Source organism: Salvelinus alpinus, chromosome 1, assembly GCF_045679555.1.
Source record: "Salvelinus alpinus chromosome 1, SLU_Salpinus.1, whole genome shotgun sequence".
Classification (NCBI taxonomy): Eukaryota; Metazoa; Chordata; class Actinopteri; order Salmoniformes; family Salmonidae; genus Salvelinus; species Salvelinus alpinus.
The window spans coordinates 47365617-47381847 of record NC_092086.1 but is presented as its reverse complement, the minus strand read 5'-3'; positions in this window follow the sequence as shown (position 1 = coordinate 47381847).

Here is a 16231-nt window from a genome sequence, read left to right as displayed (position 1 = left end):
ATGCCTGGCCGTGCAGTCATGAGTGCAGGGAGTACAGGAGCAGACTGAGCACGCACCCCTGAGGTGCCCCTGTGTTGAGGATCAGCGTGTCAGATGTGTTGTTACCTACCCTTACCACCTGGGAGTGGCCCGTCATGAAGTCCAGGATACAGTTGCAGAGGGAGATGTTTAGCTTATTGATGAGCTTTGAGGGCACTATGGTGTTGAACGCTGAGCTGTAATCAATGAATAGCATTCTCACATAGGTGTTCCTTTTGTCCAGGTGGGAAAGGGCAGTGTGGAGTGCAATAGAGGTTGCATCTGTGGATCTGTTAGGATGGTATGCAAATTGGAGTGGGTCTAGGGTTTCTGGGATAATGGTGTTGATGTGAGCCATGACCAGCCTTTCAAAGCACTTCATGGCTACAGACGTGAGTGCTACGGGTCGGTAGTCATTTAGGCAGGTTACCTTAGTGTTCTTGGGCACAAGGACTATGGTGTTAAAACATGTTGCTTAAAACATGTTGGTATTACAGACTCGGACAGGGAGAGGTTGAAAATGTCGGTGAAGACACTTGCCAGTTGGTCAGCGCATGCTCGCTGTACACGTCCTGGTAATCCGTCTGGCCCTGCGGCTTTGTGAATGTTGACCTTTGTAAAGGTCTTACTCACATCGGCTGCGGAGAGCATGATCACACAGTCTTTCGGAACAGCTGGTGCTTTCATGCATGTTTCAGTGTTATTTGCCTCAAAGTGAGCATAGAAGTAGTTTAGCTCGTCTGGTAGGCTTGTGTCACTGGGCAGCTCTCGGCTGTGCTTCCCTTTGTAGTCTGTAATGGTTTGAAAGCCCTGCCACATCCGACGAGCGTCAGAGCCAGTGTAGTACGATTCGATCTTAGTCCTGTATTGATGCTTTGCCTGTTTGATGGTTTGTCGGAGGGCATAGCGGTATTTCTTATAAGCTTCCGGGTTAGAGTCCCGCTCCTCAAAAGCGGCAGCTCTAGTGCCGGATGTTGCCTGTAATCCATGGCTTCTGGTTGGGGTATGTACGTACGGTCACTGTGGGGACGACATCATCAATGCACTTACTGATAAAGCCAATGACTGATGTGGTGTTCTCCTCAATGCCATCGGAGGAATCCCGGAACATATTCCAGTCTGTGCAAGCAAAACAGTCCTGTAGCTTAGCATCTGCTTCATCTGATCACCTTTTTATTGATCGAGTCACTGGTGCTTCCTGCTTTAATTTTTGCTTGTAAGCAGGAATCAGGAGGATAGAATTATGGTCAGATTTGCCAAATGGAGGGTGAGGGAGAGCTTTGTACACGTCTCTGTGTGTGGAGTAAAGGTGGTCCAGGGTTTTTTCCCTCTGGTTGCACATTAACATGCTGATAGAAATTTGGTAAGATGAATTTAAGTTTCCCTGCATTAAAGTCCCCGGCCACTAGGAGCGTCGCCTCTGGGTGAGCGTTTTCCTGTTTGCTTATGGCATTCAGTGTGGTCTGAGTGCCAGCATCAGTCTGTGGTGGTATGTAGACAGCTACAAAAAATACAGATGAAAACTCTCTAGGTAGATAGTGTGGTCTACAGCTTATCATGAGATACTCTACCTCAGGCGAGCAAAACCTTGAGACTTCCTTAGATATCGTGCACCAGCTTTGATTTACAAAAATACATAGTCCGCCACCCCGTGTCTTACCAGACGCCGCTGTTCTATCCTGCCGATACAGCATATAACCAGCCAGCTGCTTGTTGATGATGTCGTGGTTCAGCCATGACTCTGTGAGACATAAGATATTACAGTTTAGAATGTCCCGTTGGTAGTTTAGTCTTCCGCGTAGGTCATCGATTTTATTTTCCAAAGACTGCACGTTTGCTAGCAGAATGGAAGGAAGTGGGGGTTTATTCGATCGCCTACAAATTCTCAGAAGGCAGCCCGCCTCTTTTTCTTCGCCTTCTCTTCACGCAAATGACGGGGATCTGGGCCTGTTCCCAGGAAAGCAGTATATCATTCACGTCGGGCTCGTCGGACTCGTTAAAGGAAAAAAATTATTCTGCCAGTCTGTGGTGAGTAATCGCAGTTCTGATGTCCAGAAGTTATTTTCGGTCATAAGAGATGGTAGCAGCAACATTATGTACAAAATAGGTAAAAAAAATAAGTTACAAACAATGCAAAGAAACGAACAAAAAAAACACGGTTGGTTAGGAATACATAAAACGTCAGCCTTGTTCTCCGGCGCCATCTTGTATTAGCACGATACTTAGATGCTGATACGTTATGTATTGCGATTCTCACGATTCTATATGTATTGCAATTCGATGTTCCAAACATATTGTTCACCATATGTTTGCTGTAGAGGAACAAGTGAGAGAGAAGAAAGCCATGAGAAAACAAGTTTTGAAATCAGATATGGAAATAAAAGTGCTGAAAATGGCCCCCTAATTAAAAAGAATATGCAGAACAAGCTATGAAGGAAAAATACTGGAGTTTTGGTGCAGGTACAGCAAACTAGCACAAAAATAGTCCTGCAAAATTGTCAAAATGATACCATATGATATATCGTCCCCAAGAAATATCCCAATATGTAACTATCTATTTCTCCCCCAATCACTAGTGCACAGCAGCCTTTCTAATGGCATCTTGATAAAATGCATTCATCACTGGGTTTAATCAGATGCTTATCTACACTAAATAGAAAGCAGGAGGCTATGGGACCTGAACTATGAGTCTGAGCTCTCTGAAATATACATCTTATACCATGTGTGGTTTGATCTAACATGAAATATGAAGCCCCACACCCCTCTCAGAAGTGTGAAATGCTGTAAGCTATATTACGTTATTTACCTAATTTGTCATCGTCATCTCATAACGTTCTGTATCTATATGTGTGGAAGCTGAACTTAAACGGAGATGGTGAATTACTAGAAATTAAAGGAAGTCTATTCTAGATAACGTTGTGTATCTATGTTTGTGGAAGCTGAACTTAATCGGAGCTGGTAAATTACTGGGAATTAAAGGTCTATTCTAATTTCATATAATAAAGAGAAACAAAACAGACTATGCATGCACTGCTCAACATTCTGGATCTCCTCCACCCCGGCCTCTTCAGGGCTTCGAGAATGTCTCAAAGTGTTCAATTAAAAACCAAAAGTCATTAAAAATGTAGCCACCTTGAGACTGTTCAGTAGTGAACTGCTTTGGATTCGCTGGGCGTTTCAGGGTACACCCAGGGCCGCAGATAACACTTGAATTGTCTACATTTGAAATTAAGATTTAGAGGTGCCATGAAACAAAACAATCCTGTGTGAATATTACGCTGAGGAAAAATGAGGAGAGATCAAAATGCTGGAGACACTGCCAAAGAAACAGCGACACAATTGACTTCAAACAGCTGCATATGGGTCAATGCTGACAACTGAAAGGACATAAAGGGCAACATGAATCTAGTGAAAGTACATTATATAATTGTTGTGGGGAGTTGAGAAATATTAGATTCCCTTGGTAAAGGTTCCATTTTGATAAACATTTCCCCTAGAATAATCATCTATTTTGATAAAACTGTATTTTTTTTTTTACATTAAAACCACTTAAATGGGGCAAGATTGGAAGAAATTTGGTTGCAATAAAAATTTCCTTGCAATAATGCATCCTATGATAAATGTGCATACTTAAAAACAGGTACTTGACTGCTTTGTATGCAAAACAATAGTGAAGCTGTCCATCTTTGTAAATCCTTTAAACAGGTTATTAATCAATCAATAATGAACTAGATAGAGGCTCTGCAGTTAACTGAAGGTCTGATATTAATTGCTGTGAATATTCCATGATATTTCAATGAATCAACTAAAGCATTAATAATGCCTTGGAGCAATTTGCATTTAATGAGGTGCTGCATCATAAACCAGAAAGACACTCAACGGCACAAACTAATAAAGTTATTCAAATTAATCAGGTATTACAGATATCTCCAAGAGTTTAAACAATACCAAAGGGCATACTACTTTGGTGTAATTTACATACATATGTCAAGAGGCATTTGAAATACATTAGAGTTAATGAACTCATCAACCAAATGTATTCAACTATTTAGGTCCTGTCATAGTAACTAATTAATTTCTCCTTACTGTGATGGAACTGACATTGTCACGATCGTGTGGAGGATTGACGGACCAAAACGCAGCAGTAGGAAAATAAGCCATCTTCCTTTTTTATTAAGAAGAAGGAGAACCAAAAACAAAACACTATTACAAAACTAACAAAACAAACGACCGTGAAGCTATGAACGTAGTGCACATACAGGCTACAAACGTATAACATAGACAATTACCCACATCAAACGAAAGCCTATGGCTACCTTAAATAGGGCTCCCAATCAGAGACAACAGAAATCAGCTGTCTCTAATTGGGAACCCATTCAGGCAACCATAGACTCTCCTAGACAACTTACACCCAACATAGACACAGCTAGACACATACACTCAACACAAACCCATACACTACACCCAACACCCCCTTTACCATATAACCACCCAAAACCGATAAAACACAAACATTCCCCATGTCACACCCTGACCTAACTAAAATAATAAAGAAAACAAAGAATACTAAGGCCAGGGCGTGACATAACCCCCCCCTTAAGGTGCGAACTCCGGGCGCACCAGCACAGTCTAGGGGAGGGTCTGGGTGGGCTTCCTTCCACGGTGGCGGCTCCGGCACTGGTCGTGGTCCCCACCCCAGTCACTAACCGCCTCCTTAGCTTCCTCCAAATGACCCCCCCTCCACATTAACCCCACTGAATTAAGGGGCAGCTCCGGACTAAGAGGCAGTACCAGGGTAAGGGGCAGCACCAGGATAAGGGAGAGCACCAGGATAAGGGAGAGCACCAGGATAAGGGGCAGCTCCGGACTGAGGGACGGCAGCTCCGGACTGAGGGACGGCAGCTCCGGACTGAGGGACGGCAGCTCCGGACTGAGGGACGGCAGCTCCGGACTGAGGGACGGCAGCTCCGGACTGAGGGACGGCAGCTCCGGACTGAGGGACGGCAGCTCCGGACTGAGGGACGGCAGCTCCGGACTGAGGGACGGCAGCTCCGGACTGAGGGACGGCAGCTCCGGACTGAGGGACGGCCCATGGCTGGCTGACGGATCTGGCTGCTCATGGCTGGCTGACGGATCTGGCTGCTCATGGCTGGCTGACGGATCTGGCTGCTCATGGCTGGCTGACGGATCTGGCTGCTCATGGCTGGCTGACGGATCTGGCTGCTCATGGCTGGCTGACGGATCTGGCTGCTCATGGCTGGCTGACGGATCTGGCTGCTCATGGCTGGCTGACGGATCTGGCTGCTCATGGCTGGCTGACGGATCTGGCTGCTCATGGCTGGCTGACGGATCTGGCTGCTCATGGCTGGCTGGCGGATCTGGCAGATCCTGTCTGGTTGGCGGCTCTGGCAGATCCTGTCTGGTTGGCGGCTCTGGCAGATCCTGTCTGGTTGGCGGCTCTGGCAGATCCTGTCTGGTTGGCGGCTCTGGCAGATCCTGTCTGGTTGGCGGCTCTGGCAGATCCTGTCTGGTTGGCGGCTCTGGCAGATCCTGTCTGGTTGGCGGCTCTGGCAGATCCTGTCTGGTTGGCGGCTCTGGCAGATCCTGTCTGGTTGGCGGCTCTGGCAGATCCTGTCTGGTTGGCGGCTCTGGCAGATCCTGTCTGGTTGGCGGCTCTGGCAGATCCTGTCTGGTTGGCGGCTCTGGCAGATCCTGTCTGACGAATGGCTCTAGCGGCTCCTGACTGACGAACGGCTCTGACGGCTCGGGACAGACGGGCGGCTCTAATGGCTCGGGGCAGACGGATGGCTCAGATGGCGCTGGGTAGACGGATGGCTCAGATGGCGCTGGGTAGACGGATGGCTCAGATGGCGCTGGGTAGACGGATGGCTCAGATGGCGCTTGGCAGACGGGCAGTTCAGGCATCGCTGTGCAGACGGCAGACTCTTGCCGGCTGAGGCGCACTGTAGGCCTGGTGCGTGGTGCCGGAACTGGTGGTACCGGGCTGGGGACACGCATCTCAGGGCTAGTGCGGGGAGAAGGAACAGGGCATACTGGACCCTGGGAGCGCACATTAGGCCTAGTGCGTGGTGCCGGAACTGGTGGTACCGGACTGTGGACACGCATCTCAGGGCTAGTGCGGGGAGCAGCAACAGGACGCACAGGACTCTGGGGACACACAGGAGGCTTGTTGCGTGGTTTAGGCACTGGTGGTAAAGGGCTGGAGACACGCACCATAGGGCTAGTGCGTGGAGGAGGCACTGGTGGTACTGGGTAGGGGCGGGGAGGTGGCGCCGGAAATACCGGACCGTGCATGCGTACTGGCTCCCTTGAGCGCCGAGCCTGCCCAACCTTACCTGGTTGTATGCTCCCCGTCGCCTGACCAGTGCGGGGAGGTGGAATAACCCGCACCGGCCTATGTAGGCGAACCGGGGACACCATGCGTAAGGCTGGTGCCATGTACGCCGGCCCGAGGAGACGCACTGGTGACCAGATGCGTTGGGCCGGCTTCATGACATAAGGCTCAACGCTCAGTCTAGCCCGGCCGATACGTGGAGCTGGAATGTACCGAACCGGGCTATGCACGCGTACAGGAGACACCGTGCGCTCTACTGCGTAACACGGTGTCTGCCCGTACTCTCGCTCTCCACGGTAAGTACAGGGAGTAGGCGCAGGTTTCCTACCTGACTTCGCCACACTCCCTTTAAGGCCCCCCCCAAGAAATTTTTGGGTTGTACTCACGGGCTTCCAGCCTTGTCTCCGTGCTGCCTCCTCATATCGCCTCCTCTCGGCTTTAGCTGCCTCCAGCTCTTCACGAGGAAGGCGATATTCTCCCGGTTGTGCCCACGGCCCCTTACCATCCAGTATCTCCTCCCATGTCCAAGAATCCTGTGTAGGTGGGTCCTGTTGCCGCTTTACATGCCGCTTGGTCCTGTATTGGTGGGTAATTCTGTCACGATCGTGTGGAGGATTGACGGACCAAAACGCAGCAGTAGGAAAATAAGCCATCTTCCTTTTTTATTAAGAAGAAGGAGAACCAAAAACAAAACACTATTACAAAACTAACAAAACAAACGTGAAGCTATGAACGTAGTGCACATACATGCTACAAACGTATAACATAGACAATTACCCACATCAAACGAAAGCCTATGGCTACCTTAAATAGGGCTCCCAATCAGAGACAACAGAAATCAGCTGTCTCTAATTGGGAACCCATTCAGGCAACCATAGACTCTCCTAGACAACTTACACCCAACATAGACACAGCTAGACACATACACTCAACACAAACCCATACACTACACCCAACACCCCCTTTACCATATAACCACCCAAAACCGATAAAACACAAACATTCCCCATGTCACACCCTGACCTAACTAAAATAATAAAGAAAACAAAGAATACTAAGGCCAGGGCGTGACAGACATTGATGCCATCTCATGGTAACTGTGTTTTCATAATTGCACAGGCTCTCACCCTGCAAAGCAAATAGAGGCAGCAGTTAACCAAGATAAGAGGTAGCAGAGGCCTGTTACGATGATAAACTGGGAGACACACAATGTTGCAAACCCAGCTCTAATGCACAATGTGAGCATTATGGAAATGGTCACAATATGTTCTGTAACAAGGAAATGGGTCTATGTGTACAATGATCCATTGAATAAATAGTAGCCTTGGAATATAACTAGTAGCCCTGAAATATAAGCAAGTCAAAATAATGTGCGGAGCGAGGCTTACTGTCACTTCACCCTGGCAGAGCTGTTCCACATTGGAAACAGGATCTTGGTAATAGGGGTATTTCTCTTTGTCCAAATCAAGATGATGAGGGGTGCCATTACCAGCAGACAGTGCACTGAGGTGCACACACCTCGAAAACTGGGCAACTAATGGGCCTAGACATCTGCATGGTGATCCACAGCAAATAGGGGGCAAGACATTATTGCCCAGGAATACTGTGTGCAAGTCAAATACAGAATGTTAATCATTCTCATTTTCATGCTAACAGCATTGAAGAACATACTGTAAGTGCCTAGGGGATTGTAATTGCATAACACCACACCAGGCAACCTGGCGGGCTGCACCGAAATGGAAAATATTTTATTCTCCATCCAAGCTGCAACCCTTCACAATCAGTATACCTGTACTTGTGAGAATGAACCGTCTACCGCATGTCAACAGAAATTAATTTAGTTAAAAGAAAACACAAGGACTTCATGTTTTGCCACCACTTAGCTCCTAAAGGGAAATATATTATATTCCGGTACTCTCAGTAGTTTACATGTTAATTCGCCGAATCCCCTGGAATTTAACATTCTCTCTCCTTGGCTCTGAAGATTTATGGTCTGCAGTGAAACAATCTTGTATGTGCATTTTGTGGGAAGAAGCACTTTATTTAAAAAGAAAACGGGACAGGCAAACCATCTGAGAGGGCGGGAGAGACTCAGCCTTCTCTCCTCTCCATCCTCTCTCCTCTCCTCCCCTCTGCTCTCCTCCCCTCCCCTCCTCTTTCGATCTCCTCTCCTCTTCTCCCTTTCTTAGTCAGCCCATCCTCGGTTGGTCCACACAGCAACAGCAGAGAGAGACTGGCCAAACCCATGGCTGATTCACAAACCTCAGTTTAATTACTTGGTTAACGATAGAGCTCTATACACCAGAGAGTTTAAGGCTGACACTGACACTCCTTTTCCTTCATCACAAATACAGTCCAACAAAGATTTGCGGTTTTTCAAATTGCGCATCAATTGTGGTGAAGCAGATTCGTTTTTTGGATTCTGCCAAGAAATATTACTATCCCTGACACCAAAACACCAGCCACAATTAGAATAAAAGTACCATGGCTCAGAATAACCACAACAAATAAATAATGGGGAATTTAATTTTACCCACTCTTAACCTACTGTATATTGATGAAGGTAATCCCAGTCCCTGCTCAGTAATCCGGGTAATAGTGCTGTAAATAAGGCTAGTATATGTACTAACCTGTGCTGAGAGGCTTATACAAACCAATGTACATGACAGAGGGCAGCCAATTAAAAAGAAGCCCATGCATTCCACAGCAAAGTCCTCAAGAGTTTTGCTTTCTGCAATCATCCAGTCTGGTGTTAAAAACACCATGCTCCAACCGACTGAGCTATTGGAATCACGTCTAAATGTGGTCTTGTGTGAATTATTTGGAAACCCAGAATACCAGGTTTCATAGCATACAGACCATAGTCATTGAGTTTGGTCTATTGTTAAGATAGAACTGGGGCTACTTGTCTATCAGCAATACAGCACAGCACTCTAGTGGTCACAAGGGGAATGTGTGTGTGTGTGTGTGTGTGCGTGCGTGCGTGCGTGCGTGCGTGCGTGCGTGCGCGCAAGAGAGAGCGAGAGCAAGAGATTTATTCTATTGCTGTGTTTTTCAATACTGTGACGTGAAGGTACACTCCATTTCTACACCATACATTTTCATGAATTAATCATTGACGTTCGACTCCAGATGTTAGGACAGAAATTTCAATTAAACATATTGTTAAGCACCACATTACATTTTGAATCTGTGTTTTACAGATAATAGTAAATGAATCACACATCACATAATAGTCAAGCAGGTGTCATTCAAAGATATGCAAAGAAAGAACACATAATATCCATTTATACAGTATCGAAGAGACTTGATGAGGCTACACATAGAAACACATTTGAATACATTTGAAATGCAGTGTAGTGATGGGAGGGAAGGAAGTGACTTCTGCAATTAGGAGATAATTACTCACAGTTAAGATGACATTTTGACACTGCAAGCCTTCATCTGCATATGAGTGTGTGTGTGTGTGTGTAAGAGAGAGAGCAAGAGCCCTGTGTGTCCCTGAGCCCTGTTTGTCCCTGAGCCCTGTGTGTCCCTGAGCCCTGTGTCTCCCTGAGCCCTACTGTATGTGTGGGTAGAAGGGTGTTTGTAATATCAATCTCTATGTAATCTGTGAGGTAGGTGACCCATAAAGGCTTCTACTAACCCGAACAGAGCTCATTTTGCACCATGCCAAAACAAGGATGCCATGACCCCTCCATAGCCTTTGCTTATTCAATGAAAGAGTTAGATCAGAGGGCCAAGTCACTTCTCTTAGTTACTGGGACAACCATTAGGTGTAAGGCTGTGCTTATTTAGCCAGCAGCCTGCATTAAAGTGAGAAAGATTATTGTGCCGGCTAGGGCACTAGCCAAATGATGAGGTGACAACCAGGTTTTAGCAATAGGGTGCTTTTCAGGTTCTCTATTAATATAATGGCAACAAACAACTTCCAGTTAATGTGAACATTTGATATGTATTGTTTACCATCAATATAAAGTACTTCATTAAATTGACCGGGAAGAGAGAAAGGACCTCATGATGTACTTTGATTGCACCAACAAAAATGTCTGCCGGAAGAATGTTGTTTTTTACTTCAACTCTGGCTGACGGCTGAATAAATACATGCAAAAATAAACTTGCATCAATGAGCAGTCGATGTTATGCAGTAGGCCTATCAAAACATGTCAACTAATAAAACGTAATAGAACTCTGTTAAGTTAAATATTTCATGATATTTAACAGTAAAATGAATAGCCTACTCCTCTCTTCAATTAAATTATTCCTAATTCTGTCAGTAGGCCTAGTACAGTACATTATTGAATGTGAATAGCTGCTAAAAATGTCCAGCTATAGCAATTAATAAAGACAATCACACTTTAATTACCCTGGTCTTAAGTATCTTCACTATTAAATGGAGTCATTCAGTGGATTTAATACGTCAATCATGGCTATATAATCCCTGTCTCATTAGAAACCAGCTTTAAAATAAAATGAATATGAGAAAATGCAGTTGAGATTGGGAACAAAAGAGGGCTAGGTATGTGCTGAAATGTAGGAGTTAACACTGGGGATGAAATGTACTTTTAATTAAATCCTGCCAGAGTCAGACAATCACGCTTATCTCCCCTATGTGGGGGCGCATAAAGAGACAAAACTCCATACACAGTTTTAAAAGAACATAAAACAGATATTAAAATGGTAGTGCTTTACCTCCAGAGGTATTCATGAACAATGAATGAGCTTGTTCTTTCTTTTTAATTTGCATGATCGGCCACTCCCATGCTTTTCTCTCGCTGTCTTCCTGGCACAAAACTAAAATCTATAATGTCCTAATTGGAAAGGTTATGTACAGTATCTGTACAGTGTGCAATGAGGAATACTTTTTTTCAGCAAATGAGCAATGAGTGCATGAATACAAATGGATTTGCATTTTGTTAGAAGAAACATTTGGACTTAAAGGTAGACTCAGCGATATGACATAGATGCAGAAAGTAAACAGCATAGTTGATTCATTTCAACAACTAAGAATGTTGAAACGCGAAGAACAACTTCTCCGCTGTTTTGGTCTCGTGACTACCACGCCGTGACAGCGTGAAGCAAACCCGTGCACATTCAGATACTGTGTGTGACTGTACGAGAGCTAAGTCATACATCTCATCTCAACATCTGCGGTGCTGCTCATTGCAACCCCATTTCGCTGAGTCTACCTTTAAAAAGACTAATGTCAGTTTCACTGCATCTGTTTCATTTGCCATTCAGTACCATTCATTCAGTGTTACATATGAATCAGCCTGGACTCATAGATTATACGTAACATAGTAACATCAAATTATTAGGATATGTTAGGTTTGGTTACATAAGACAAAAGGTTACTTAAGGCAAAAAACGAAAGGAGGTTGGTTGGGGTGGGTGGGCGTATAACACAAACGTCTGGCAAAACAAAGGTTGCGTATTCGAATCTCATCACGGACAATTTTTTGCTAATTAGCAACTTTCTACTTTTAAGCTACTTTGCAAATAAACTCAGCAAAAAAAGAAACGTCCCTTTTTTAGGACCCTGTCTCTTCAAAAATAATTCGTAAAAATCCAAATAACTTCACAGATCTTCATTGTAAAGGGTTTAAACACTGTTTCCCATGCTTGTTCAATGAACCATAAACAATTAATGAACATGCACCTGGGGAACGGTTGCTAAGACACTAACAGCTTACAGACGGTAGGCAATTAAGGTCACAGTTATGAAAACTTAGGACACTAAAGAGGCCTTTCTACGGACTCTGAAAACACCAAAAGAAAGATGCCCATGGTCCCTGCTCATCTGCGTGGACGTGCCTTAGGCATGCTGCAAGGAGGCATGAGGACTGCAGATGTGGCTAGGGCAATACATTTCAATGTCCGTACTGTGAGACGCCTAAGACAGCGCTACAGGGAGACAGGATGAACAGCTGATCGTCCTCGCAGTGGCAGACCACGTGTAACAACACCTGCACAGGATCGGTACATCCGAACATCACACCTGCGGGACAGGTACAGGATGGCAACAACAACTGCCCGAGTTATACCAGGAAATCACAATCCCTCCATCAGTGCTCAGACTGTCCGCAATAGGCTGAGAGAGGCTGGACTGCGGGCTTGTAGGCCTGTTGTAAGGCAGGTCCTCACCAGACATCACCGGCAAAAACGTTGCCTATGGGCAGACAGGACTCTTCACTGACGAGTCGCGGTTTTGTCTCACCGGGGGTGATGGTCGGATTTGCATTTATCGTCGAAGGAATGAGTGTTACACCGAGGCCTGTACTCTGGAGTGAGATCAATTTGGAGGTGGAGGTGGAGTGTCCGTCATGGTCTGGGGCGGTGTGTCACAACATCATCGGACTAAGCTTGTTGTCATTGCAGGCAATCTCAACGCTGTGCGTTACAGGGAAGACATCCTCCTCCCTCATGCGGTACCCTTCCTGCAGGCTCATCCTGACATGACCCACCAGCATGACAATGCCACCAGCCCAATTGCTCATTCTGTGCGTGATTTCCTTCAAGACAGGAAGGAAATCAGTGTTCTGCCATGGCCAGTAAAGAGCCCGGATCTCAATCCCTTTGAGCACATCTGGGACCTGTTGGATCGGAGGGTGAGGGCTAGGGCCATTCCCACCAGAAATGTCTGGGAACTTGCAGGTGGAAGAGTGGGGTAACATCTCACAGCAAGAACTGGCAAATCTGGTGCAGACCATGAGGAGGAGATGCACTGCAGTACTTAATGCAGCTGGTGGCCAGATACTGATACTGACTGTTACTTTTGATTTTGACCCTCTGTTCAGGGACACATTATTCCATTTCTGTTAGTCACATGTCTGTGGAACTTGTTCAGTTTATGTCTCAGTTGTTGAATCTTGTTGTGTAAATATTTGTATGAACATATGTTATGTTTGCTCAAAATAAATGCAGTTGACAGTGAGAGGACGTTTCTTTTTCTGCTGAGTTTATGTCACTCCTTTGGTTCTATCCCTAGGCGTTATTGTTTCTGTTCCAGTGTTCATGTCTGTTTGCTACTCGTGTTTCTGCTTTTGTTCTATGTTCATTTAGTTATTAAATACACTCCCTGAACTTGCTTCCCGACTCCCAGTGTACACGTTACACATATGAAATGTAACATACAATATCATATTCTAAATTGTGTCGGATTTACATGCAGAATAATACGAAATGCTGTGAGAGGGGGTTGTGTGAATCTACATCACACCTTGGAATGGAGATTGGAGATTCAAACACAGCAGGGCTAGACTCATTCTGTTCTTGAAAACCAGACCAAACGTTGTAGGCTATAAAGTAGGCAAACATCGTAATTGTTGAGGGGATTAAAAAAAAAAAGTCACTGTCATGTAGCAACAGCTAATCATTAATATGCATCAAGAGCAAGCAGAGCTACTACGCCCCCAATATTTGCCACATCCATATGGTGTACAGTGGTGACAGCTGCTCCTTCAGTCAGGAAGAGATGAGTGAAGAGAGGGGCCTGCCTATGTTAGTCAAATGAAGGGAACGTAGCCCTGGTGACAAAAATGCAAGCTTTGCAACTTTTTTCAGGTGGACGCGATGCAGCGAGACTCCCCTGAAGTCTACCAGTGCAGGGCCAGGATGATGCACAAAGAGTCATCACTGTGAACATGACACAAAATGTCAAATAGACCAGGCTCAGCAGAATTGTTATGCGCTCTCCTGAGGAACGCTCAGACTGAGGACGAAGATAACATGAAAGGAGAGTTCTTCGTGGAGGTTTCACCTTATCAAGTACCTCTCAGCCGGGTATCCTTGAGTCCCGCTACCTGGGGTTTGACATTCAGATAGCAGGCCTAGCAGGAAGAAAACACCTTGTTGTTTGAAAGGGAAAGGGTCCAACTCTGATGTAAATAAATAAAAACATAGGGTACAAAGGTGTATGGTGTGAGGGAGGGTTTGGCCGGTAGGGATATCCTTGTCTCATCGCGCTCCAGCGACTCCTGTGGCGGGCCGGGCGCAGTGCGCGCTAACCGAGGGGGGCGGGTGCACGGTGTTTCCTCCGACACATTGGTGCGGCTGGCTTCCGGGTTGGAGGCGCGCTGTGTTAAGAAGCAGTGCGGCTAGGTTGGGTTGTGCTTCGGAGGACGCATGACTTTCGACCTTCGTCTCTCCCGAGCCCGTACGGGAGTTGTAGCGATGAGACAAGATAGTAATTACTAGCGATTGGATACCACGAAAATTGGGGAGAAAAGGGGATAAAATTATTTTTTTTAAAAATTAAAAAAATTTAAAAAAAGTATTTTATCAAAGTTCACTAAGAATAAGAAATCAGAAAGGTCACACACAGACAGGGTTGGTTGTTAGCCTACCATTTCCATTTCAGGTTTATCTTTTTTTTGTATGTTTAAGACAGTCTCAGAAAGTTAGCTGGATAACTTTATATGCTATGTTGTCATATTTGATGACAGACTTTGACAAGAGTGATGGTTCCCTCCCTTGTGTTCTGTAGCCTACACAACTGCATGAACACGCATGATGCAAAATACCTAAATTAAACACTATATATACAAGAGTATGTGGACACCCCTTCAAATTAGTGGATTCGACTATTTCAGCCACACCCATTGATGACAGGTGTATAAGCAATCTCCATAGACAAACATTGGCAGTAGAATGTCCTTACTGAAGTGCTCAGTGACTTTCAACGTGGCACCGTCATAGGATGCCACCTTTCCAACAAGTCAGTTCATCAAATTTCTGCCCTGCTAGAGCTGTCCTTGTCAAGAAGTGGTAGGCCACACAAGCTCACAGTATGGGAGCGGGACCACCGAGTATGTGCATAAAAATCATCTGTCCTCGGTTGCAACACTGACTACCGAGTTCCAAACTGCCTCTGGAAGCAAGGTCAGTACAAGAGCTGTTCATGAAATGGGTTTCCATGGCCGAGCAGCTGCACACAAGCCTAAGATCACCATGCGCAATGCCAAGCATCTGGAATGATGAATCACGATTCATCATCTGGCAGTCTGATGGACAAATCTTGGTTTGACGGATGGCAGGAGAACGCTACCTGCCCCAATGCATAGTACCAAATGTAAAGTTGGGTGGAGGAGGAATAATGGTCTTGGGTTGTTTTTCATGGTTCAGGCTGTGCTGCTGCTGGATACTCCTGATATCCATCCAAATCCAACGGATTCTGAAAACTGAATGCAAGTAGGTCTATGTCCGGCTTATTTTATGAAACATTTATAACAATGGCCACATCCCAACGGTACAACAGATTTTGCTATCAACTCAATGAATCAAATCAGACTCACCAAATTTAAAAACTCAATTTTGGTTCCTTCTCCTTTATTTTGCAGTGAGGTAGGCCTAGGATGCAGTACAAACACTTAAAAGACACACCCTTATCCACTTACCCTGACTCGCCTTATGCCCTTGGGGGAATCCATGTCACCATCTTGGAGGGCGGTCCAAATTATTAGCCACGCAAGGGAAGTTTGCAACATAAGCCTCTCAGCCCCGTTTTTAGTCGGCTTTGCGAGTGTACAATTATGGTCACTCCGTGGCCTGAAACTCCCCATCATTCAATTCACACCGATTGTACATCCCCTAAGAAATGTCAGCGAAAACTTAAACAACATCAATGGAGAAGTCAACATACAAGTGTAAGCAAAAACTAATGCAAATAAGTTAGAAAATGTGCTACTAGTGCACATGACGGCACAAACACGTCTTGTAAAGAGTAAATATGTTTTTGTTTGGTTATCTTTTGAAAATTGTAGAAATAAAACATTTTCCTTCTTCAGAAGTTCCAGCTAGGCAGGCTAACTTTAGTTAGCTAATTAATTTGCTAGTTATCATACAGTAAGCGTATATATT